At 35.2% G+C, this 25,853-nt stretch overlaps 1 protein-coding gene across 3 annotated transcripts in view; it reads right to left on the reverse strand.

Moving 5' to 3' along the window:
• The window catches only part of TBC1D5 (TBC1 domain family member 5), a 537,118-nt gene that overhangs the window by 273,825 nt on the left and 237,440 nt on the right, over positions 1-25,853 (reverse strand). The window lies entirely within an intron of this gene.

Raw genomic sequence — 25,853 nt, forward strand, 5'->3', positions numbered from 1 at the left:
AACAACATCAAAAGGTAGTTCTGCCTCATGTAGCAATATCAAACATTTAGGGGAAAAAAAAATTCACTCAAGAAACTGGCATATTTATAAAATCAGATTTAGAACAAATTCATACCTATCAGTTTAAAGATTACAGAATAAAAACAAACTTGTTAAAAAAGTGATTACCAATGCCACAATACAAAATATATGTTCTTATTGATAGAAATTTAATTTTAATAGTTTAAGTTTTAAAATATATACCTCAAAGTATAGTTTTTATGAGCTCATAGTATACTACTATTAAATATACCACTTATTCTTAGAAAAAAATTTAAAAGACTAGAATCTGATTACATTTTATACTCCTAATTCCCGTAACGTGACTTTCAAACATCAGGTTATATTCATTTTTATGATATTTAAAGCTTAATAATTTAATGATTTATCCAATTTTAATTTACACTTTTAATCCACTTTGAACAATCTAAGGTGCCACTGGAGATCATCACAGTGGTCCTGGTTAAGTCAAATAATAATTACAGAGCTTTCACTTTAAAGATGAGATTATTTTTAATTATTGAGTATAGTACTTAAGGTACCATACTTCTATAATTATGCTACTCATTAAATGGTTATTGAAAGCTGAGATGTAATTTTAATGACAGCTACCTATTTTTCTTTGCACATTTTATAGTTGACAGATTAGTCAAGAATGTTGGTTCTCTTCAAAATCTTTGCAGCTGCGCCAAAGTGTTTAGGAGGACGAGAACCGGACTGAGCCCACTCACTGAACTTTTAACTCCATCCTTTTTTCAAAATGCACTTTCAGTTTTTCTTTTTCATTAAACAAAAATCCTGAAATGGATTACAGCATTCAAAAATGTTGCCAAATTTAATACAAGAAAATAATCCAGAAACACTTAAATGTTTAAGATCAATCTAGCTGGATATATTTTGTTAATTATTTGAAAACATCAATACCGTACAATTATTCACACAACATACTTAATTTTCTTTAAAATAAATTAATGGTATTATAATAAATAAACTAAAAAGATTTTAGTCTCCGTCTTGCTAAATGAAAATTTTCTACAACACATGTTATTTAACAGCTTGCAGACATTTCCTGTGAAACATTCCATAATCAGCATAGAATAAGTACTATATTATACATTTAAAATATGAGCCTTCTTTTTCTTTAAAGATTATGATTAAATACATAAAATCTCACCAATAGAATATTTCTTCCCTTCTGCTGATATTTACCAAATATAAAATCCTTCAAATAATTGAGACTTTCAGTTTTTTTAAACAACTAGGTTTTGTCCTCATCATATATTACCAAGGTTTTCTTCATTTTATATCTGTTTTGAAATGAATATATCACATTAAATGTAACCTTCAAAGGATGGGAATAAGGAAAAAAAGGAGTTTTTCTTTCTCAAAAACATACGAAATAAGGAGTACAATTGTTTCTCTAAACAATATTAGAGAAAAGATTTCAGAGTTTGCTATGTGGGGAAAAGGCAATAAAGTTTTGAAGCAGGAAAAACTGCTTTGTTCCTTCAATCCTCTAGTTGAAATTAATTATAGCAAATGTTTATGAAAACATCTGTTCCTTACAGTTATAAATTCTTAATTTTAGTATGGACGATTCCAGACTCTTATTTTGGAAGGAAACTGTCTGACAATTGAAAGGTTTACAAAAGAACAGACAGAATTTGTAATTCTGGAAAATTGTATATACAGTGTGCTATATCCTGTAGAGATTTTCGTTTGTGTGAAACATTTGGAGGGGTTTAAAGCTGGTAACTAGGAGAAATCAAAGACAAACGGGCTCATCTTTCATTTAAGCTGTTATACAATAAAGACATATCTGTAACACAAGAAAACACCAACTAGGAATTATAAATAAATATTACTTTACTATCAATCTAATTTGCAGGTAAGTAAAATAAAATAAGTATTAATTTTATCAAGGATTTTAATAAGTCTAATGTCAATACAATCATGGGAAGGTATGTGTAATGTTCCCCCAAAATAACAACAGAGGGTGCAAGAGAGTTTAATATGATGTTTTTAGCTGCTGTTCTGATTCTTGAACTAAGTTGTCAGGTAGTCGTAACTGAAGGAGGATGCATAGGTTGTTTTCAGATCTCTCCCCCTCTCTCTCTGTCTCTCACAAACACACACACATAAATACATTATTAAAGTAATCTTACACAAAGACCTTTAAATGATCAAACAGCACAAATACTTAACAGTGTTGTAAGATAACAGACTTCCTTTCACTTGCTTGAAAAATAATTGAACGGAGTAAATTTTTAAAATACACTTGTGATTTTAAAGGTATTTCAATATTTAATGTAAACTAACCAATAAAATAATCTGGATATATTTATTGAGTAAATTTTAAATAAATGCATAAATTATATCCAATACATAACATACATATTACATGTTACTATATGTGTATATAACATTGTACATCGTATTATATATTTAGAGGAACAGTTCATCAATTACCTGTGACCATTACGGTTTGAAGTTTAAATAACACATTCATTTCTCATTAGTTGGTAAGTAACTTTGTAAAATGAGTTCATAATATTCACAATTAAAATAAGTTGACTGATTTGAAAAAAATATGCTTGTAATTATACCATTTTAAATGAGGATATAAAGAGCACTGTATTTTCCATTAGTAAATTCTAATAAACATGTATCTAACTTATTAAGCCAATAATATGTATAATGGTGACTTAAATTTCAAAGCAGGATTAATTGAATTCCAGACTCCTTTTCAGCTTTTACTGCAGTCTTGTTTAGCTAAGGGCATTTATAGTATCTTATCTGAGTGCTACCGAACTCATGCTAAACAAAGGTTCACAACAGATTTCAATAGTGCTTTTTATGCACAAACATCTGCTTCATGAAGGGAGAACCAGAGATTTTAAACTAGGTTAGGTTAAAAACAACCAGAATAACGCTATAAATAAGCACACCTACTCAATCGTGCTTTCAGTTTACATCTAAAAAACATCAAGTTTTAGAGTATCATCTCACACTAAGTATGAAATCTGAAAAGTATTACATAATTTAAAAAAGTGTTTCTTTTCTGAATTGTTAGAGAAATGTCACCAAGTGAGTGTGATGAATATTTAACAGTAAAAGGGGAAAAATGATTTGGTTCAAACTAAGTTTAAAACAACGCTACGGGTAGCCACATTTTAGTTGAGACAGGATAATATGGCATAATTGAAACATAAAATAGTCCAGCTAAGACCTAGGAGCAAAAGGTGGTGAGAGTTTCTTTGGGAAATTAGGACATTCGTAGAAGGCCATGCACATGTCCAGGGCAAAATGCATGACCATATAGGAACTGAGAAGGCCGTAAGCTTCCACCTCACGCTGATCACTAGGATGAGTGCAAGCCTCGCTAAATGATGAAGGACCGCTGTGGCACAGAGCCAGTCTGCAAAGACAAGGAGAGGTTTTGTTTTGTTGTTTGGTTTTTGTTGTTTTTTTAGCTCCTGACATTCAAAGAAATCTCTGTCAAAATCTTAGCTGAGTATAACCTAAGAAATAAAGACTTCAGTGACTACATATGTCAAAGACTAAGTCTTTGCAAAAATAAAAAGTAGCTCAGGAAAGTCACTAAACAAATGGACTAAAACGATCTTCAAGAGTATAAAAAATACCAAACCCTGGGGAAGGCGAGAATCTGATTTACAGAGTTACCAAATTACTATATTCAAATATCCAGTTGTCAACAAGAACAACCCAAAATCACAAAGCATACAAAGAAACAGAAAGCATGGCTCATCGAAGGAACAAAACTAAATTGACAGAAACTATCCCTGTGAAATCTAGAAATAGGTATTTACTACAAAAAGATTTGGTAACAGCTGTCTTAAGGATGCTCAAAGAGCAAAAAGAAAACATGGACAAAGAAGGAAAGGAAATCATGTAAAAAATGAAGAAACAAAATGAGAATATCAATAAAGAGGTAGAAAGTATAAAAGGAAACAAAGAATTTCTAGAGCTGAAAAATACAATAACTGAAATAAAAAATTCACTTGAGGGGTTCAACAACAGGTGTGAGCAGGCAGAGGATGAAAATAGCAAACAAAGATAGGACAAGTGAAATTATGGAGTCTGAGGAGCAAAAAGAAAAATGAATGAAGAAAAGTGAACAGAGCCTAAGAGACCTGTGTGACACCATAAAGCACATCAACATACACATTACGAGAGTCTGAGAAGTAAAAGAGAGCAAGAAAGAAGCTAAAAGAATATTTGAAGAAATAATGGCCAAAAATGTCCCAAATTGGATGAAAGACAAAAATCTACAAATCCGAGAAGCTCAATGAACTCCAGGCAGATTAACTCAGAGATACATTATAAGCACACTGTTAGAGACAAAGAGAGAATCTTGAAAGAACCAAAAAGAGAAGTAATTTGTCACAAGAAAGAATCCTCAGTAAGATTAATAGCTGATTTCTCATCAGAAAACATGCAGGGCAAAAGAGCGGGGTGAGATATATTGAAAGTGCTTAGAGAAGAAGACTGTCAACCAAGAATTTTATATTTAGCAAAATACTCCTTCAAAAATGAGTGAGAAGTTAAGACAACCCCAGAAACACAAAAGCAGAGAGTTTGATACCACTTGACACACTCTAGAAGAAAAGCTAATGGCAGTCTCTCAGGCTGAAAGGAAAGAACACGACAGTAATTCAAAGCTGTGGGAAGAAATAAAGATCGCTGGTAAAGATAAATATGTGAGGAAATATAAAGCCAGTATTATTGTATTTAAGGTTTGTAATGCCACACTTCATTTTCTACAAGATATAAAAGATAACTGCATAAAAAATAATTATAAATCTATGCTACTCAGCAATAGTGTATAAAAATGTAATTTGTGACAACATAAAAAGGGAAGGAAGACAGAGCTGTATCGCAGATATTTTGCATGCTACGACATTTTGGTATCAACTTGAAGTAGACTGTGATAAATTTAGGATGTTAAATGTAATCTCTATGATAACCACAAAGAACATATCTAAAAAATTACACAGTAGGAATGAGAAGGAAACCAAAATGGACACTACAAAAAAATCAACTGAACACAAGAAAAAGTAATGGAGAAAATGAGGGGAAAAAAAGTATAAAACATAAAGAAAACAACAGCAAAATGGCAGTTCTTTCTTATCAGTAGTTACTTTAAATGTAACTAAAGTTTGCAATTAAAGGCAGAGATTAACAGAATGAAAAAAAAAATCATGCAACCGTATGTTATCTACAAGAGACTCACTCACGATCCAAAGACACAATAGATTGAACGTGAAAGAATGGAAAAAGATATTCCATGTAAAAGATAACCAAAAAGATATGGCAGCTATACTAATATCAGGCAAAATAGACTTTAAGTCAAAAACTGTTATAAAAGATAAAGAAGACATTATATATTGATAAAAGGGTCAATTCATCAAGAAGGTATAACAGTTACAGACATATATGCACCAAACAACAGAAAATGAAAATATATGAAGCAAACATTGACAGAATTGAAGACAGAAACAGTTCTACAATAATAGTGGAAGACTTCAACACACAATTTTCAATAACAGAAAGAACATCTAGACAGAAGATCAATAAGGAAATAGAGGACTTCAACAACAATGTAAACCACCTAGACCTAACAAACATTTACAAAACACTCTACCCAACAACAACAGAATATACAATCTTCTCAAGTGCACATGGAACATTCTTCAGGACAGACCATATGTTAGGTCACAAAACAAGTCTCAATGTATTTAGACTGAAATCATACAAAGTATCTTCTCTGACTACAAAAAGATGAAGCTAGAAATCAATTACAGAAGGAAAACTAGAACATTCTCAAGTATCAAGTATAATAAATACAAATATGTGTGTCTACAGATGGACAGAAAGACAAACAGATAAACATGTGGGTGGGCTCTATATAGACACACAGTGGTTTTAACTTTTAAGGAAAAAGAAATATGCTGCTGCTGACCTTTGATTAAACTTTAAAGTAACTTCCAGGAAAAAAACACTGACTTGGTAAAATTAAACTGCCACATTCAGTTTAATGAAATTATGAAGTAGAGGCATTATAGCATCATGATTAAAAGCTAAGGCTCAGGCAAGACTGACCTGAGTACATGCTCCACCATTTACTTGCTCTGTTACTTAAGTGTTCAATATCTCGGTTTCCTCACCTGTAAAATGGAGATAACAGTTTCTACCATAAAGTGCAGTTACGAGGATTAAATGAGAGGACTGCAAGTACAGTGCTTAGAGTAGCATGTAGCACGATGTAAGTTCTCAATCAATGTTAGCTATCATGTTTATGAACATTTTAATTAATGTATTTAAAATACTGGATCCAGTGGAGGAATAAAAGTAAAAGGTTACTAGTTCTATACAAAGAGAATAAACTTATTCATAATTTAAATAATTGAAAATTATAACTCGTCTCTTCTTAGTAATTAAAAAGCATAATTTCTGATAAAACTTTTTAATTAACAAATAGTTTATTTCATGAATTATACAACTCTGTGCAAGATTTGTAGTATCCTTTTAATAGCCTTCCTAGTGATGATCATACCAAACATCAAATATGATATAAAGAAAGAGAGTGGAGAAATAGTAAAATTACAGCCTTAAAATATAAAGTCATCTAATCCATGAGCTTAATATATATAAATGTTTCTTGGAATTGATAAAATGTAGATAGATAAAGAACTCAAACTATAGTCAATCTAGTAATAAACTAAAACTATCACATGTAGGATAGTATATAACATTACACATGCATCAGAGCAAAACAAGCTCTAAATGGAAACAAGGTCTAATTTCAAAGACAATCACAAGTATAACTATCCAATTTAAGTTAACATGTATAATACACAAAGGCAAATATTTCTATTTATTATGACTGTTATTTCTGGGCATACTTTTTATTTTTCTAGGCATTCCATGGATTTAAAGCTGCTTGATGTCTCAAAAAAAACAAGGAGACCAGGAGTCAATCAAGAAAATAGAATTCTAATGCAAAATGAATCTCTCTGGGTCCTACATCCACACTATTACAAGTAGGGTAAGACCAGATCAGACTAAGCTCATGAATATGCTGATCATTCAAATCACCTGGGGACAGGTATCTAGGGTGGGTGTGTGTGAGTAAGAGAGAGAGAGAGAATGAGAATGAGAATGAGAGAAAGGTGAGATTGAGATAACTGTGGGTCAGGTCCAGGATTCCCTACTTTTAAAAGGTTTCCTAGAGGGGCTGGACCCGTGGCTTAGCGGTTAAATGCGTGCGCTCTGCTACTGGTGGCCTGGGTTCAGATCCCAGGCGCGCACCAACGCATCGCTTGTCTGGCCACGCTGAGGTGGCATCCTACATACAGCAACTAGAAGGATATGCAACTACGACATACAACTATCTACTGGAGCTTTGGGGAGAAAAAGGGAAAAAAAGGAGGAAGATTGGCAGTACATGTTAGCTCAGGGCCGGTCCTCCTCAGCAAGAAGAGGAGGATTGGCATGGATGTTAGCTCAGGGCCGGTCCTCCTCAGCAAAAAGAGGAGGATTGGCACGGATGTTAGCACAGGGCTGATCTTCCTCACAAAAAAAAAAAAAAATGGTTTCTTAGATTATTTTGATCATCCATGAGCCTTTCCTAGTCCAAAATAATAAGTTTCTACTGTGCTAAAAGTGACAATTGCTTATAGAGGGCAATTTAATTTGTCCCAATTAGGGAGATTATTGAGTATCTTATGTGTCATCATTTACTATGGACTATCAATAAGGCACAAGCTTTGATCTCCTTTTCCAGCAGTACTAGTGGACAGCATTGAGCTATGGCAACTCTGTACATTACCCTAATATAACTAATAGGATGTAGTAGATTATCAGGGAAGGGTGCAGACTGGAGATACCAAGAGGAACACGGCTATTGGCCTGGGTGGTCCTCCTGTGGACCACCTGGGCCTCAAAAGTATCATCCTATAAAAGAGTTACACAATGCCGTAATTCAGATAATTACAAAACACATTTATACTAAGTAGATAACAACAAAACAGAATTTGAGAAGAGCTTCCTCAGAAATAAATGTGTTGACAAAGAATATTTGAAAATATTTCTTCTAACTTGGAGAAAGAGTATTAAGGCCAAGGATAATTATTACATAATTTGCCCTTTGCTACAGTTTTTCTTAACAAAAATACAAATAACAAATCAGATTAAACTTTGACTAACTGACATTTTTAGTTTTGCTACTAGTCTTAGAAAAGTTTTAATGAAACCACCCCCCCCCAAAAAAAAACACACAATAGCTTTTCAAAGAGAATCTAACTGATATTTAGGGAATTCTAACCCTGACATTAAATTATCTGTTCAGTGCCCAAATAAACATATGTAACAAAAGCAATATATGTATTATTTGCTAAGTAAAATACAGCATTTTTGGTATTGTAGTCCTAATTCATTTTCTATAAATCTTTCAAATAATAACCATAAAATATTTATATTAATTATTCATTTTCTTCAATGTATAATAAAAGGAAATATCTTTTTCTACAAAACAGATTCCTTTGGACACTTCCCATTTCATTATTGATTATAATCAGTGCTAGATCCTGTAAGATTAAGTTTAACATCTAGTGGACAAGATCTCATAAAATATAAAGACACTCATTAACCCCAAGTACTTAACTTCACATAATTAATATTAAATATTTCCCTTTCTGGTATGAAAAATTAAAGTGGGAATTATTTGAAGGATATAAATTACATCCTTGAACCACAGTAAATAATCCTATTTATGTCTTTTAAGTGATAGCTAAATGAACAAGTTCTTACATCAAAGATCTATTTAAAAAGCATAACAGGCATTTTAACTATAAAGTCCCAAAGCACAGATAAAGAACCAAGGGTAAATATTGCCAAACGTATCTTTAGTATTACAAATTATTTACTAAACTAAATCACATTAAAATATAGTCATCTAAAAATCTCCAAAATATCAAAAATTTTTAAATGTTTCCCACTTCCTTCAAATAAAAAAATTTCAAAAATATTTTAATTAATCCATAAACAATGTTTTATTTTGTAAATTATTTTTATTATAGCATGAAAGAACTGAACTAAAATCTGATTTTTAAAGAAAAAATTCTAAATCCATAAATTGACTTTTATTTACCATTTTATGATAAAATGTTAACTACTTATTAGTGGGGATGATTTTTTAAACCTGATAATAACTAGAAATATGTAAAAAAAAAAAAAAAAGAGAGACTTCTTTAAATTTGCTAGGAAATGTGCAATATACAAAATTCAACTATCCTTTTAGAGTATTAAAAATATCATTTAAAGTAGTTATTGAGCATTTTATCGAAACTAACAAATTTAGTTATCTAGACAAACTGCAAATGGGCCCTAATTAATAAATGCATCTACTAATTCAAACTTCTAGTCATGCACCTGGATCATGTGATAGCTCTTTTACTTTTTGAATTCCTTCAACAATCTCGTGTTGAGCACCTCCTATATTTTAGCACTAGTGATCCAGCAGTAAGCAAAAGCTCAAAACCCATCCTTGAGTTTCTTGAAAGTTCAGCAGAGGAAAGGGACAGTCAAAGCGATGTACCATGACAACTTTGAAAACTGTAATAAGGTTACAGACACAACTAGACAATAACATATGAGAAAGGAGGGGTCACTGACCACAAAGAGCGTGAAGAGCACTCCACTAGAGAGCAGCATGTGCCAAGACTCTTTGAAGGTCATATTAAGGATTTTGGTCAAGATAAATAGGAAGTCAGTGAAAGAAGGGTTTTAAGCAGAAGTAGAACATGATAAGGTTTGCAGCTTTTAAAAGGTCACTTGAACTTCTGGGTGAAGCAACTTGAGGGTGGGTGTAGGGAGAAGGAGAGTAGAAGCAGGAGACTGAATAACAAGCGCTTGTACTCCAAGGTAAAACATAATGATAGAATAGCCATATTGATGATACTATTTATCATACCATCTTAAGTATAGCAATTTACCATTTTTAAAGCTCGTTAATATTATTTACTGAGAGCCTACTATGTGCCAGGCACTGTTTTAGAACCTGGAAGTACTATAGTAAACAAAACAGAATGGAGTGGGGGGTGGGAGTGCAGGGGGAGAAAACACTAGAAACTAAAGTCATAACAGATAAGTTCAGATAGCTGTAAGAGCTGTAAAGAAAATACAGCAGAATGCTGTGATATTCAGTGATTGGGGAGGGTGCTCTCTGTAGGGAGAGGTAATGCCTAATTTGAGATTCTAGATAACAAGAAAACATTTGCCATTTAAACGTTATGGCAAAGGGCACAACATGCTAAGTCCCTAGAGCAGAAGCTGGCTTTTAGAAGAGGTTTAAAAAAAAAAAAAGGCCAAGGTGGCTGGAAGGCTAGAAGTAGAGTAGTACGAGATGAGGTCTGTGGGACAAGGAGGGGCCATAGAAGTTGGGGCTTTATGGGGAGAAAGTCTAGATTTATGAATACAATGAGAAGGCACCATTAAGTTTTAAAATGATGAAAAGATGATCTACTCATGTTTGGAAAAGATCATTCTAGCTGCTATGTAAAGACTGGATTGAAAGTAGGGGGACAAGATGGAAGCTAAGAGATCAGTTAGGATCTGATTCATAGGATAACCTGATAAAACAGGCAGAGACATTTGCATACTTAATTCTACAAGTCTAAATGACAATCTGAAATTCTCTGAAATGATTTGAAATTACCTCCCTGGCAGAAAAGTAAATAATTGTGTTCCTAATATTTTATTTCCAAACACAATAAAGAATAACCTTAATTTGATTATTAATAAATTTATGTATGTATGTATGTGAGGAAGACTGGCTCTGAGCTAACATCCATTGCCAATCCTCCTCTTTTTCCTGAGGAAGATTAGCTCTGAGCTAACGTCTGTGCCCATGTTCCTCTATTTTGTATATGGGATGCCGCCACAGCATGACTTGATGAGTGGTGCGTAGGTCCACGCCCAGGATCCAAACCTGTGAACCCTGGGTCGCTGAACTGGAGCACGCAAGCTTAACCACTACGCACCGGTGGCCCCTAATTCTATTTATTTTTATAAACTGCTTTCTACATAGATCAGAAATTAATTTGGTTTCTAAATAAGACTGACATCTGAACCACAAAAAATAAATAGAAGAAACAGTAAAAGAGCACATTACAGTTTACTAGTAGGATTTCAGTCCCATCGAACATGGAGCACCACTACAAGCCTCTCCCACTGGTTACAACTAAAAATTCTAGGCAAAGTACAAAAAGCAACTTCTTGAGGACTCTAAATAGTAAATAATAGCAGGCATATTGGACAAAGGAGTCAAAGATACAGGGGTGGTGAGTTTTCTGGGTTTTTTTCTTCTCCTCCTTCTCTCAGCTTTGAGCTCTGGTCAGGCTGACTCTGAGAACCAAATAGGCATGGAGAGCAAAAATTCCATTTTTCTGGGACTGAGAAAAGAATCCTCTTCTCTTTTCCCCTTTTTTCACTTCCAATCTTGCAATGAAGCCAGGCCTAACTGTAGAACTACACTGCCACAGTGGATGGGTGGCTGCAGTGATGTGGGCATGTAAAACCCTGAGGAATAGAGCTATCTTTCCAGATAGAAAACTAGGAAAAGGAGTCCCTGTTGTGTGAACAGTGAGTGAGGAATTTCCATTATTTTTTCCTTTTCTCTTTCTGTCATCACTTGGCCACAAAACTGGGCCTTATAACGTGGAACTGTATGATAGCATGAGAGGCAAAAGCTCTGACAGAATAAGCTAGAGAGTGTGGGGTCATCCTAGAGAAGCAAGTACCAGACAAGGGGATTCTCCAATTCTGTATATGAACTGACACACATCCTGGGTTCACCCCTAAGCTGTATATGCTCAAAACACACCCACAGAAGCACAGCAAAAGCTTGGAGAGTTGACCTATGATATAAACTACCATGAATGTCCCAGACTAAACCCTGAGAGTCACATGCACGGTGCAGACTCAAAAAGCATAGAGAGGACTTTGAAAAGTAAACTGACACTGCAACCACCACCGGCAGAAGGTGAGGCAGAACTTGTAGTCTGAACCTAATTGGGTTGACTGCCTGTGAAAAGAAAAGAGAGAAAAAGAGAAAAGGAAAGGAGAAAGGAAAGAGGAGAGGAAAGGAAAGATAAGATTTCTCCAGAGGATTTCTCAGGATCTAGAGCTTCAAAACAAAATATTCAGAATGTTCAGGATACAATCCACAATCACTTGATACATCAAGAACCAGGAAAAATCCAACCAACTTTCAAAGTACAATACAATCAACAGATGCCAACCCTGAGATGATCCAGACGCTGGACTCAACAAAGATTTAAAGAAGCTACTATAACTTTTCTCCATGAAGCAATGGTACATACTCTTGAAATAAATGGAAAGACAGAAGTTCATTGTAAAAGAGAAAGTAGAAACTATTAAGAATAATCAAATTGAAATTTTAAAACTGTAAAGTGCAGTATTCTGAAATTTTAAAAAAATTCACTAAATGGGCTCAATAACAACATGGAGTTGACAGAGGATTAAGTCAGTGAACTAGAAGACAGATCAGTAGAAGTTATCCAATCTGAAGAAGAGACACAAGATTTAAAGAATAAAATGAGGGCCGGCCCTGTGGCTTAGCGGTTAAGTGCGCACGCTCTGCCGCTGGCGGCCCGGGTTTGGATCCCGGGTGCGCACCGACGCACCACTTCTCCGGCCATGCTGAGGCGGCGTCCCACATACAGCAACTAGAAGGATGTGCAGCTATGGCATACAACTATCCACTGGGGCTTTGGGGGAAAAATAAATAAATAAAATTATAAAAAAAAAATTTAAGAAAAATAAAAAATAAAGAATAAAATGAACAGAGCCTCAGGGAACTGTGGGACAATACAGACTCCTAGCAAATCTTCAAAATTCAAACCTTCTTAAAAACATTATCAGAATCACTTTCTATAAACCATCAATATAATCTAATTATCTTCTCATTAGTTGTATTTAAATATAGTTTCAGCATAAAGAATAAATGAAAATTTATTTACGTAAATGAAAAAGGAGATTATAACAGAAGGTGGAAATTAATTTGACCCATGCTAGTATTCTCTTATCTTTCATTTCTTGGATATATTTTATTTTTCCATTGTAAAACAAATCCATACACATTAAAAACTTGTACAGGTGAGAGAAATTATTAAGACAGAAACTAGCAAAAAAAAAAAAAACGAGAAAGAAGGAAAAGAAAAAGAAAGAAAAAAACACCTATAATGTAATACATAGCGGAAAATATTTTTCCTTTGACTCTCTTCTATAAAATTGAAATCACACACTACATAAACTTTTTGTTCTATCATTTCATGTATTATAAGTGTAAGCACTTCTCCAATGTTATTTTAAAAACCTTTTACAACAAAATTTTAAATGGCTACATAATACAGCAATCATGAATGTTCTTTAATTTATTTAACCATTCTTCTATAAATGGACATTTCCATATTTAAAATAGTTAACTGTTCTAAATAACACTATGATAAATATCTTTGTGCATAAACCTTTCCCTGTCTGCTTTAAGATACAAAACTAAATTGATTAGTGTTAGCTGTTAAAGGTATTACAAAGTTAATACAAAGGTAGTAACAGAATTACAAAATTAATACAAATTGATGAAAATTATAAAATTAACACATGATTACTGTGGAAAACTTTCAAATGCAGATTCATACAAGGAAGAAAATAAAAAGCCACCCATAATTCTACCATTGTTAGTATTCTGACAGATTTCCTCAAATTTTGAACAAAACGCACTATAGATATATATTCTATATTATTTGAATACAATATATGGTTTAATACTATTGTAAAATAACTTTCAATGGCTGCATAGAATTTTAAACAATAGCTGATCTTTATGGCATAGCCCAAAGTAATTATAAACCACCAGTAAATAAATATATTACTACTGTTGCTCACCCTAGAGCATCCTACATAGAACTGTCCACATGAGGAATAACTTGATTGAAGTAATGCCTAAAAGATGAGTATCCGCATTTTGTGAACCTACATTTAGGTATTATAGAATACTGGTTGTTACCCCAAATCTGTTTTCCCCTTTCTGTTGGGCATATGGCAACCCAGCTACAGAACACATTTCACAGCTCCTTTATACCTAGATGTAGTCCCGTATGCACAAGAGATATGGGCTAATTCTGTTCCAATTGTTAAAATAAATCCTGTTGCCTTGTATTAGCTTTCTCTCTTTCCTATGGACTAGAACGACGGTCAATACCAACGGCTAAATCAGGCCCAATGAGTAGCTATAAAAAAAAAATAGAAAACACCAAGTACTGGTGATGATGTGGAGAAACTGCAGCCCTCATACCTTGCTGGTAGGAATGTAAAATAGTGCAGCCACTTCGGAAAACAGTATAGCAATTGCTTCAAAAGTTAAACATAAATTTACTACATGACCTGGCAATTCTACTCCTAGGAACCTATCCCAGGGAAATGAATACATACATCTACATGAAGATCTACATTCAAATGTTTACCGCAGCGTTATTTATAATAGCCCCAAACTGGAAATGATACAAATATCCATCAACCATTGAATAAATAAACAAATGTGGTATTATCCATACAATGGGATACTATTCAGCAATAAAAAAGGAACAAAGTACTGACACACGCTCCAACACGGCTAACCCTCAAAACCATTATGCTAAGTAAAATAACCCAGACACAATCCTATGTGACATCCCTTTTTACCCCTAGTAATAATCCTTGTTCTAAAGTCTACTTAGTTTGATATTAATAGTTACTCCAGCTTTCTTTAGTGTTTTCATGGTTTATCTTGCTCCATCATTTTACTTTTTTTTTTGCTGAGGAAGATTTGCTCTGAGCTAACATCTGTTGCCAATATTTCTCTTTTTGTGTGAGGAAAAATGGCCCTGAGCTAACATTTGTGCCCCTCTCTCACTATTTTGCATGTGGGTCGCCACCATAGCATGGCTGCTGATGAGTGGTGTAAGTCTGCACCTGGCAACCGAACCCAGGCGGCCGAAGCAGAGTGCACCGAACTTAACCACTAGGCAACGGGGTCAGCTCTCCATCCTTTTACTTTTGACTTTTCTCAGTCATTTGTAAGAGTTTTCTATTGTTGCTATTACAAATTATCATGAGCTTAGCAGCTTAAAACAACACAAATATATTATCTCACAGTTCTGTAGGTCAGAATTCTAATAAAGGCCTCACTGGGCTAAAATCAAAGTGTAAGCAGGACTGTATACCTTATTGGAGGTGCTAGGGAAGAAACTCTTACCTTGCTCATTCAGTTGTCCAAAGAACTCAGTTCCTCAAGAACTGAGGTAGCTGAATCCTTCAAGGCTGTAAGTAGAGGGCTATTTCCAGCTTCTAGAGGCCACCTGCATCCCTTGCCTTCCTCTATCCTCAAAGCCATAGCAATGGGTCAAGTCCCTCTCACACTCTCTCTCTCTCCTGACTCTTCTGCTGTCGGTTTTCTCTGATTGCAGTTGTGAAAGGTTCTGTGCTGTTCCGGACTCAGACGATGAGGCTAGGCCCATCCAGAAAATCCATGATAATTTCCTGATCTCAACATGTGCTTAAAACCATCTACAAATTCCTTTCTGCGCTGTAAGATAACATATTCACAGGTTATGGAGATTAGGGTGTAGAAATACTTGGGGGGGGTGTGGTGTGGATTATTCAGCCTGCCACATCTTTTTATTTAAAGTGAGTATCTTGTAGATAGTATACAACTGCTTCTGGTTTTTTAAAATCTTTTCTGACAATCTCTGCCTTTTAAGTGGTGTGCTTAGACTATTCATATCAATGTTCTTATTGATACGAAGGAAGTAAAATATAGCATCCAGCTACCTGTTTTGTATGTATTCCATCTGTTTCTTGTTACATCTGGTCTTCGTTTCTTTTTTCCTCATTTTATGCTTTTTTTTCCGTAAGGAAGATTAGCCCTGAGCTAACATCTGTTGCCAATCTTCCTCTTTTTGCTGAGGAAGAGTGGCCCTGGGCTACCATCCATGCCCATCTTCCTCTACATTATATGTGGGACGGCTGCCACAGTGTGGGCTGATGAGTGGTGCACAGGTCTGTGCCCAGGATCTGAACCTGTGAACCCCAGGCCACCGAAGCAAAGCAAGCAAACTTAACCACTATGCCACCGCGCCAGCCCCTTATGCCTTCTTTTGAGTTGAGGATATTTTATGATTCCATTTGATTTCCTCTCTTGAATTATTATTTATATGTCTGTATTATACTTTTTTAATGGATGCTCTAGAGCAGGGGACAAACCATGACCTGTGGGCCAGCCAACTGCTTTTGTATATTAAGTTTTACTGAAACAGAGCCATGCCCATTTGTTATGTACTAAGGCTGCTTTCACACTACGATGGAAGAGTTGAGTAGTTACAACAGAGATCATAAAGGAAGCAAGCCATAAACACATACTAAATTGTCCTTTAAGAAAATGTTGACCCCTGCTCTAGGCTTACAATATAAATATATAATTAATCAGAGTCTACCTTCAAACACTATTATATAGTCATGTGTAATGTCAGGACCTTCCCAGTATATTCCTAGTTCTTCCCTCTCATCCCTAGGGCTATTGTTGTCATGTATTTTACTTTTACATATGCTACAAACACACAATGTATTGCTACTATTTTTGCTTTAGACATATTTTAGAACAGTTAAAAATAAGGAAAAAATGATTTTATTTTACTTTCATTTATTCCACTTTCAATGCTCTTTTCTTCTTTGTCTTTGTCTTATCATGTTCATTCTGCCTGATAACCCTCCTTCAACATTTCTTAGTGTTGGTCTGCTAATAATAAATTCCTATGGTTTTTGCTAATCTGAAAAAGTCTTTATTTCTTCTTCTTCTTTTTTTTTTTTTGCTGAGGAAGACTGGCCCTGAGCTAACATCTGTGCCAATCTTCCTCTATTTTGTATGTGGGTCACTGCCACAGCATGGCTGCCAACGAGTGGTGTAGGTCTGTGCCTGGGAATGAAACTTGGGCTGCCGAAGCAGAGCATGCCAAACTTAACCACTACGCCACAGGGCCAGTCCCTCTTCTTCACTTTCTTAAAAATTATTTTCATCGGGTATAGAATCCTGGTTTGACAAGTTTTTGTTTTTGTTTTTTTTCATTTTTGGCACAGTAAAGATGTCACTCCATGGTCTTCCAGTTTGCATGATTCCTAAAGAAAAATCTGCTCTAATTCTTATCTAGTCTTTATATTTGTATCTAATGTTTTTGTATTATAGCTTACTATTGTTGCTATAACAATTTTTTTTCCGGTTGCCTTCAAGAATTTCTGTCTTTTATCAGTTTGAATATGATATGATCATGTTTTAAAAATTATTTTTCCTTATTTTTGCTTTCTGTATTTATTCTGCTCTGAGCTTCTTGGATCTATGCTTTAGTGTCTGTCGTTAATTTGGGGAAATTATCAGCCATCATTTCTTCAAATATTTCTTCTGTACCTCTCTTATTCCGGGATTCCAATTACGTGTACCATTTGATATTGTCTCATGGTTCTTGGGTGTTCTGTTTAATTCTTATTTCTCTTTGTGTTTCAATTCGGGTAATTTCTATTGACAGATCTTCCAGTTTGCTGATTCTTTTTTTGTCTGTGTCAATTCTACTGATGACCCTTGTGACAGGCATACCATGTTTTACATTTCTAGGATTTCCATTCAATTTGTTGATATAATCTTCATCTCTCTGCTGAAATTAACCATCTCTCGTTGCAAGCTGTCCAGCTTTTCCACTAGAGCCTTTAACATACAACTCAGTTATTTAAAATTCCTCGTGAGACAGTTCCAACTTCTGTGTCATAGCTGAGTCTGGTTTTGATGACTGCTTTATCTCTTTTGAGTGTGTTTTTTTCTTTGCCTTTTTATATGCTTTGTAACTTTTTGTTGAAGTTCTTCTGTATTGCTGTCATCAGGTATATGATAGTAGAGACTAAGGTAGTTTACAGGCTTGGAAATGAGGACAGGTTTTCTTCTAATAGAACTTTAGCACAGGAGCTTGAGTTAATCCAATCAGGAGTTGAGCTAGGTTTGAACTTTGTCATTGCTATGGCCATGCTGAGTGCACCACAAGCTGAAAATTCCTATAGTGATACCTTGCGCTGGGGAGGGGGGATTTAGTTCACTAAAGAATTTTATTCTTCATTGTTATAACTTGTCCACATTCAGTCTTAAGTCTGTGTGCAGAAAAGGTCTGTCTCTTGCAAGTTACTTATTATCTGACACTTGTTACCCTGGCAGCAGGGAGTGAAAAATGGGGCAGAATGTTCTTTGATGTTTTGATTAGGGCTTAGTCTTAGGTGAGCACTGTGTCCCTAGGTCTCATGTGAATGCTTCTCAGTGCCCTTTCCCCTTCCCTGGTATAAGTCTGGTTCCTGCAGATATTCCTGCACCTCCCCCCACCCCGGGGTTGAAGGTCTTTTTCTCCCTGTTGCTATTTCCCAGCTGCAAAGGGATTCCACCAGTGCCCAAGGCAACAGTAATTGTTGTAGCTCCCCAAACAGAATATGGCTTTGTCTGATAAGAGAAAAGAGGGCGAGTCCAGGTGGAGTTTATTGCTCCTCCTGCTGTGGCTGCTGTACTGGTCCCCCAGTTCTTCACCACAGGGGAGATTTTCTTTGATTGGCTAATGGGATTCATGAAGAAAAATTCACACAACAAGGTGTGGAGTCCTCCTATTTTTGTGGTCCCCAAGGACTTCACCTTTTCTCACCAATACACACCTGGCCTCCACCGATTCAATGATCATTTCAGTTGAACTCTTTCTATAGGTGTCTGGCTGTGTCTTGCCCAGGTAAGTCAGTACTTACACCTTGCCTCTCTCTGCAAGACAGAGGTGTCTGTCTCTCCCTAGATTCTGGGCCAGTTCATTGCCCTGCAACTTCAGCATTCAACGAGTTCAAGAAAAGGAACTCACTGTTGTTTGTCCAGCGTTTTCTTGTAAAGTTGGGAATGATTTTTTTTTCCAGATCTCTACATCTCTGATCAGAAACTAAAAGTCATCCCTATTTCTACTGAACTTTATGTATCATGGCTTTCAAAGCTTACCATCGTAACTTTCTACTTAAGTTCACCCATTCAGCAAAGGTCCAGCTAAAGCTTATTACTATGTGGCAGGCATTAGGCCAGAAGCCATTGCCTTCATTTTGCCAAAGGTAAGTAGCTAACTAATGTCTGTCATGCCAAACTCCCCACCAAGACAAGCTGACCTAATTTCTAACCTTAAGGGTGAGTACACTTAGGTCAGGGAAAAATATTTCATGATTACATTTATTTATAGTTAGGTTGAGATAAATATTGAAGTTTAATTCAGATAAGTTAAAACACTTTGTGTGGCATCGTAGAGATATGAGTACGATAAAGGCTATATCGTATCTTGGTTATAAAGAATAGTTCAAACATCTAAAACACAATACTATAGAGCACACTTTATCAATTACCCACAGTTTTGTGTGTTTAAGGAGAATGCTAGGACAAGGGTAAATGAGTAAAAATCACTATTCACGGGTAACAGACAAATTGAAGGAATAATGCTTAGAAAAAATGGAGTTTTCCTTGCAAAACTGACCCTATAAGTTTATAGCAAACAGCAGACAAGGACAGGATTAAAAAAAAAAATCTAGCATGACATATCTGATTACATAACGGGAATATGTTACATGGAGCTGACTGTAACCTCAATGGAATGTGGTCTACTTCATACTGGTACCTCTAGCACTCTGGTGGTAAGTACTCAGTCTTAAATACTAAAGGATGAATTTTTCAGTACATCAGATTTTACTGGACTCAGGTACTTCAAGCCAATTCTGTTCATATAAGAAATTATAGTATATATGCCAGTTAATGAATGCATTACACTGAGCCAAAAAAACAGTCTGTGAGGAGGATCAGATATTTGGGAGAGTTTAACCACTACAGTCTCTACATGTAAAAAAAAATACCTGGAAAGTCAAGGTTTCAGAACATGAACTGATAAGGAAAATACCATAGTAAAAGGGGGTTAAAGAGTCTAATTTTAATGGCTGCAAATTCTTCTAACTTGGTACATTCATCCTTCCACATCTTTGGAGATAACTGTTGAGAACAATATGGTTTTCTGAAACAATTGCTCCTTCTGTAGCTAATGCTCAAATGGTTATCACCAATATTTACTTCTTTCCATTTCCAGCCAACCCTCCTTCTCACAGATTAAGTTATTCTCTAGGTATGTTAGTATCATTAGTTAAACTAAAGCCAAGTAGTTGTTCTGGTCTCTCAAGTCATTTTGCCTCTCTACCATGACCATTTCTACTATGTTACCTATTTTACATAGATTTTATAATTCTACCCTCAAAAAGTAATGTTTTCCAAATTTTTCAGTTCTTAGTATGTATGCCCCCGCTACTGTTCATTTCAATATGTATTCTGAAAGGATGGAAGAGGACGGATCACTAAAATACCACTTGAATATCAAACTCATAGGACTACCAAAGTTAAAAAAAAAAAAAAAAAGATACTACACAGAACTGTTGGTAATCATACAATAATAAAAATTAGCTTTAATATAATAGTGGGTCAGAGAGATTATTATACTAGCACACGCATGATTCAATCTTTTGATTAAAAAAGCACTATACTTAGAGTTATAAAAAGCTCAGAGAACTGGAAACAGAAATGCAGTCTAGGATAGATTATTCAGACTAATATAGAAGTCTTGGCATGAAAATAAGAGAACTGTGGTTGATCCACAGAACAGTTGGATTATGAACCAGGATATGCAAATCAGGTAACTATTTATGATAATTATTAAAATGTTAACTTGCAAATAAAGCGCAGAAAATAACATTCTACAGTAGGTTGCTTCAAGCACAGTATAGGACAAGACAGTATAATTAGAAGTATATGTAGTTTACGGTATGTATTGCTCTTAGGCATGTTAATACTAAAGCAATGATGTAAGTGCAGTTTAACTTCATTTTCAGTTAGGATAATCGTTCATATTTTCTTTACACACATGCACACACAAACACCTCTGTCTGGCTGAAAGTCTCCTTTCCTCACATTTCCAACAGGTTTTGGTAGCATGTTCTTATATATTTACTGTGGGGCTTCTCTCAAATCCCAGACTTAGAAGTATTCACTCTTTCACCTCTGTATCCAATAGTTACTGAGTTGTGCTGATTTCTTGTCCACAATGCTTTCAAGTTGCTTATGTCGTTCTTTATGTGCAAAGCCACCACACTCCTTTCCCTGGCTTCATAACCTAACCCATGGACTGCTACTTCTCAGAAGATTCAGTATCTGCTTTCGTTTTCTCCCTCAATAGTTCTAAAAATAACTACCAGAATAATCTTCCCATAAATAATCATGTTTATCAAAGTAGGACATAGTCAAGGGCTTGCAGTGCTGTGTGTGCATGTATGTGTGTGTGTGTGTGTATGTATGCGTGTGTATATATATATATATATATATATGTTTTGTTTTACCTGATTACTAATTCAAATCTAAACTCCCAACCAAAGAATCAAAGGTCCTTGCGAAACGGTCTCCTATCCTCCCCAAACTCCTTTCTACGATCTCAATGTTCAAGAAGACACTTCGGTTCTCATCACACTCATCACCTCATTTTACACAGTCCTTTCAATTTGTCCTCCCTATCTATGCTTTGAATTTCTGCCTTATTGATTCTGTCCTTTACTGCTTCTAACAGATTTCATTTCAGCCCTTATATTTTAATTTCTTATTTCTTGCTAGCTCCTTCTTTATTTTTCCTATATCTCAGCTAGACTTCTTTTCGTCTCAGTCTTTTAACATATTTCATACTTTGCTTCAAAAGAATATGTATGCTTACTGAAAATACACAGCATATTTTAATAAAATTTACTTCTTTTTTCCAGATTTAAATATTTTCCACAAATATGTCTTTTATCTGTCCTCTAAGAACAATGCTCCCCTTATTTTATAACACTGAATCTTTTGGTCTTTGTTTGACTGTTTACTCATTCTTGAAGAAGTAAGCTCTGCTCTTTCCTAATAAATGGGAGAGAAGCAGATGGTGGTGGTGAATTAATTTCCTTGGTTTCCTTCATTACCCACATATTTATTTTTTAAACCTTTCAGATCTTAAGAACCTTGGCAAAATTTCTAATATTAGTTGTCATTTGCTTACTATGGCTCTAAAGAACAGAGCTCACCTGGGCTCCACTGCTTTCTATCTATATAAAAGAATAATAAATCCTGGATAAACTGAAGCATTACCTTCTCCTTTAAAGATAGGGTAATAAAAATGCGATGCCAGACTGCATAGATCCCATGGTTCTACACACTTTCCTAGCATTAATTTCCCTATTTCAGAATGCAATGTGCCATGAGCTATCTTCTTTTACCTTGGCCACATTACATTATCAGGAACTTCACTTCTAAATAAAGCAAGGCACCTATGGGTGAATAACAGGATATAAGAGGTCACCATGGTCATGAAATGGTCCTCTCTGTCAGAAAGCAACTCCCTCAGAGCAGAAAAGGACTTCTTTCCTCAAAGGCTTAGTATCACAAAGGTATAAACATGCAATGGAATTATAAAACGAAAAATAAAAAACCTCCTACCACCACTCTGTCTTGCTCTGCTACCATTCTGCCTCTCAACTCCCCTTGCATTTTGGTTTGTAAAAATTCTTCCTGGTGTCTGGCAGGTTACTGATAAATATTCTGGGTTGCAGCAATGCTTAATTTTGTATCACTATTTCCACTTAACTTGCTTGTCCGTTTTTGCCTACCTCTAGGTTCTACAACATCGGATAACATGGTCCATCATCTCAAGCTCACTTTCTGGAAGATCCTACGTTCTGGCTTCTTTGATCATCAGCTATGCTCTCCAAGTCAATCATCAACCCGGGGAGACCTCACTGTTTGTTCAACAAATCAGGATTGGGATTAGGGTGAAGTGAGGGAAGTTAGGCACTTACCTTGCTCATAAAATTTAGGGGGTGCCAAAAACTCATTAAGATAAAAATATTTTAATGTAGTATTTTTAAAAAATCACATGAATGCAAAAAAAATCCACAATTAACAAAATATCAAAATTTTAAATGAAGACAAGATCAGTAACATTACTATTCCAAGCCACATTAAAGCACAAGGGAAAAGAAAAAATCAGTAATACTGATCCTTTCACTTGCCTCATCCTAGTCTCAGCCTTGAAACAAACTTCCCAGCCACTAATCTCTGCTCTGATCACTGCAGAAGAACATGAGGCCTGTGATGGGGGTCCACACAATTTCATGTGATCCTATCTCAACTGTATCCTCTTCTCATAGCTGTTGGTGATTTTATTATTAATTTTATTCACACATTATTTCTCAAGTTCTTTATCTGTACTTGCCTCCCTTACTCTTAATAAATAAACTAAAATAAAGGTCACCAGAGAAGAGTTACTGGTTTTCCCGAGTGACTGCTCCACTCCAACAAGATGTTACCATACTTCTCACTACTAAAAACTCCTCTGAATATTCACCCCCATTCTTCTGCTTCTCTTCTACCTCAGAGAAAGAGTGTTCTCTCTTGATTACCAGACACTTTATTCTCTCCTTTCTCCTTTACGGGGATCTTATTCTCTAAGTACTTCTTTCTACATCAACTTCAAATTCTTCCTCTTTGTTGATTCCTTCCCCTTTCAAAGGAAATTGGGTCCCATAGCCTTAATAACCCTTTCTAGATCTAGAGCATTTTTCCTCTAACCTTATTTCACTTACTTCACCACTGCTTAAAACAGAGATACACAGACACTGCTTCCACGTTCTCATTTGCTTACTCACACATTTGCCATTCTCAGTTTCTGTCCCCACCATCTGACTACAAGAATCATATACAAGAATATAAGAAACTCGTACAGTTTCTTATTTATATCCTTTCTCATCTATAATCACCTTCTCATCTATATCCTTCTTCTATTACCAGTACTATGTCCCTTCTTGACAGCCTTGTCATCTCATAGCCAACTGAAATAGCCTCATTAACTGGTGACTTAGCCTTCTAACTAATTTGCTTGATTCCATTTCTCCATTTTGTAATCCATTCTATACTGTGCCACTCTTATTATTATTCCTTTATCTCTCAGCCATCACCAACAAGAAATCTATACTCGACTCAATCCTAGATAATCACTTTTTTCAACATGCAGTATATCCCTTTGTGCCATCTTTGATTTTACCACTCCCTATATTTTGAATGCTCCTCCCACTCCTCCTTAGTAAATCCCTAGCCATGTACAAGGTACATTTTAAGTGAGATCTTTATTTTTCTCATTAGATTATAAACTCTTTGGACCCAGGGGTTCTCACATACATCTTAGTATTCCCAGCAACAAACAAAAGAATGAACTCACCTTAATAAAAAGGAATGATGAGGCACTACTCACATAGGGTAACTATCTTCTTTAGAGAACTTAAGCTATACGGTAAATAGTTTGGTCTTCTTTAAGATACCAACAGATATCATCAAAAATTATAACATATTGAGAAGAAAAGGAATTTTCAAGCAAGCAAAGCCAAATTGTGATTCTTCCTGAACAAGTCTAGATCAGGGGTCCAGAAATTAGCTATTTTTGTATGGCCTAGACCTAAGAATGGTTTCTATATTTAAAAAAAATAAAAAGAAAGATATTTTGTGACACGTGAAAATTATATGAAATTCTAATTTTAATCATCATAAAGTTTTACTGGAACACAGCCATAGCCATTCATTTACATGTTTTCTGTGGCTGCTTTTACGTTATAAGGACAGAGTTGAGTGGTTGCTACAAACCATATGGCCTGCAATGCCTGTAATATTTACTATCTGGCCATTAACAGGAAAAAACATTTTGTCCACTTCTGGTCTACATCAACAAAGTAATGCCTTGAGAAACCTTACCAGCGGAAAGTAAGTGTGCTACAGGAAATAAAGAAAAGGCTCTGGTGGCCACAACAAAGAACTCTCCCTCTCTAATTTCAAACAGAGTTTTCCGTGAGGGGAAAAGACTTAAAAAGCATCATCCTACTAGTTGACAGAAAGCAAGGAGCTGAGGAATAAAACTTGATTGTTCACTTTTAAATCATAACTCATCCTCAGAAAAAGAAACTGACTCACTCCACTCTCCACCTCACACTTACTTTCAATTTATTTATCCACTTTATACACATGGATACACTGATACTCAACCTCCTGCTGTGAAAACAAATAGATCATATGGTTACATTATTGTAAACTGAGAAATATTTCAAGAAGCAAAGGATCCTACTGTGTAACTACTGAGAGTAAGAGGAACTCAATATCAAATATACCCAAATTCAAATCTTTAATGTACACAAGGTAAATGCCATACAAAGTCAATTAAGCAGAGCAGTTTCTGTAGGAACATATTTTTAGCCAATTCCTTCTGGTCAGTCTGGTAAGAGGTGATGTTACTTCAACTCAGATGTTGTACAGACCTGACTTGCCTCACAAGTGATATAGACAAGTGATTGAACTTTCTCTTCATATTTTCCACATGCTTGCCATCTTTTGTGGCACAAACTCTGAGGTATCAACAAAGTATTTTCTCACATGGATTGCCTCTTGAAAAACATTTTGGCTCTGCCTATATGCATCCCTATCGTCCACATCAGTGGAAGAACAGATCCCAGGGAGAATATCAGTATTCTCATATCATGATGAAATGCTACTGCCCTGCCGTAAGCATGTCTGTAGCTAGAACACTTGAGTCAGT

This window comes from Ceratotherium simum, chromosome 5 (assembly GCF_057802395.1).
Source record: "Ceratotherium simum simum isolate JZ-2026a chromosome 5, ASM5780239v1, whole genome shotgun sequence".
Lineage (NCBI taxonomy): Eukaryota > Metazoa > Chordata > Mammalia > Perissodactyla > Rhinocerotidae > Ceratotherium > Ceratotherium simum.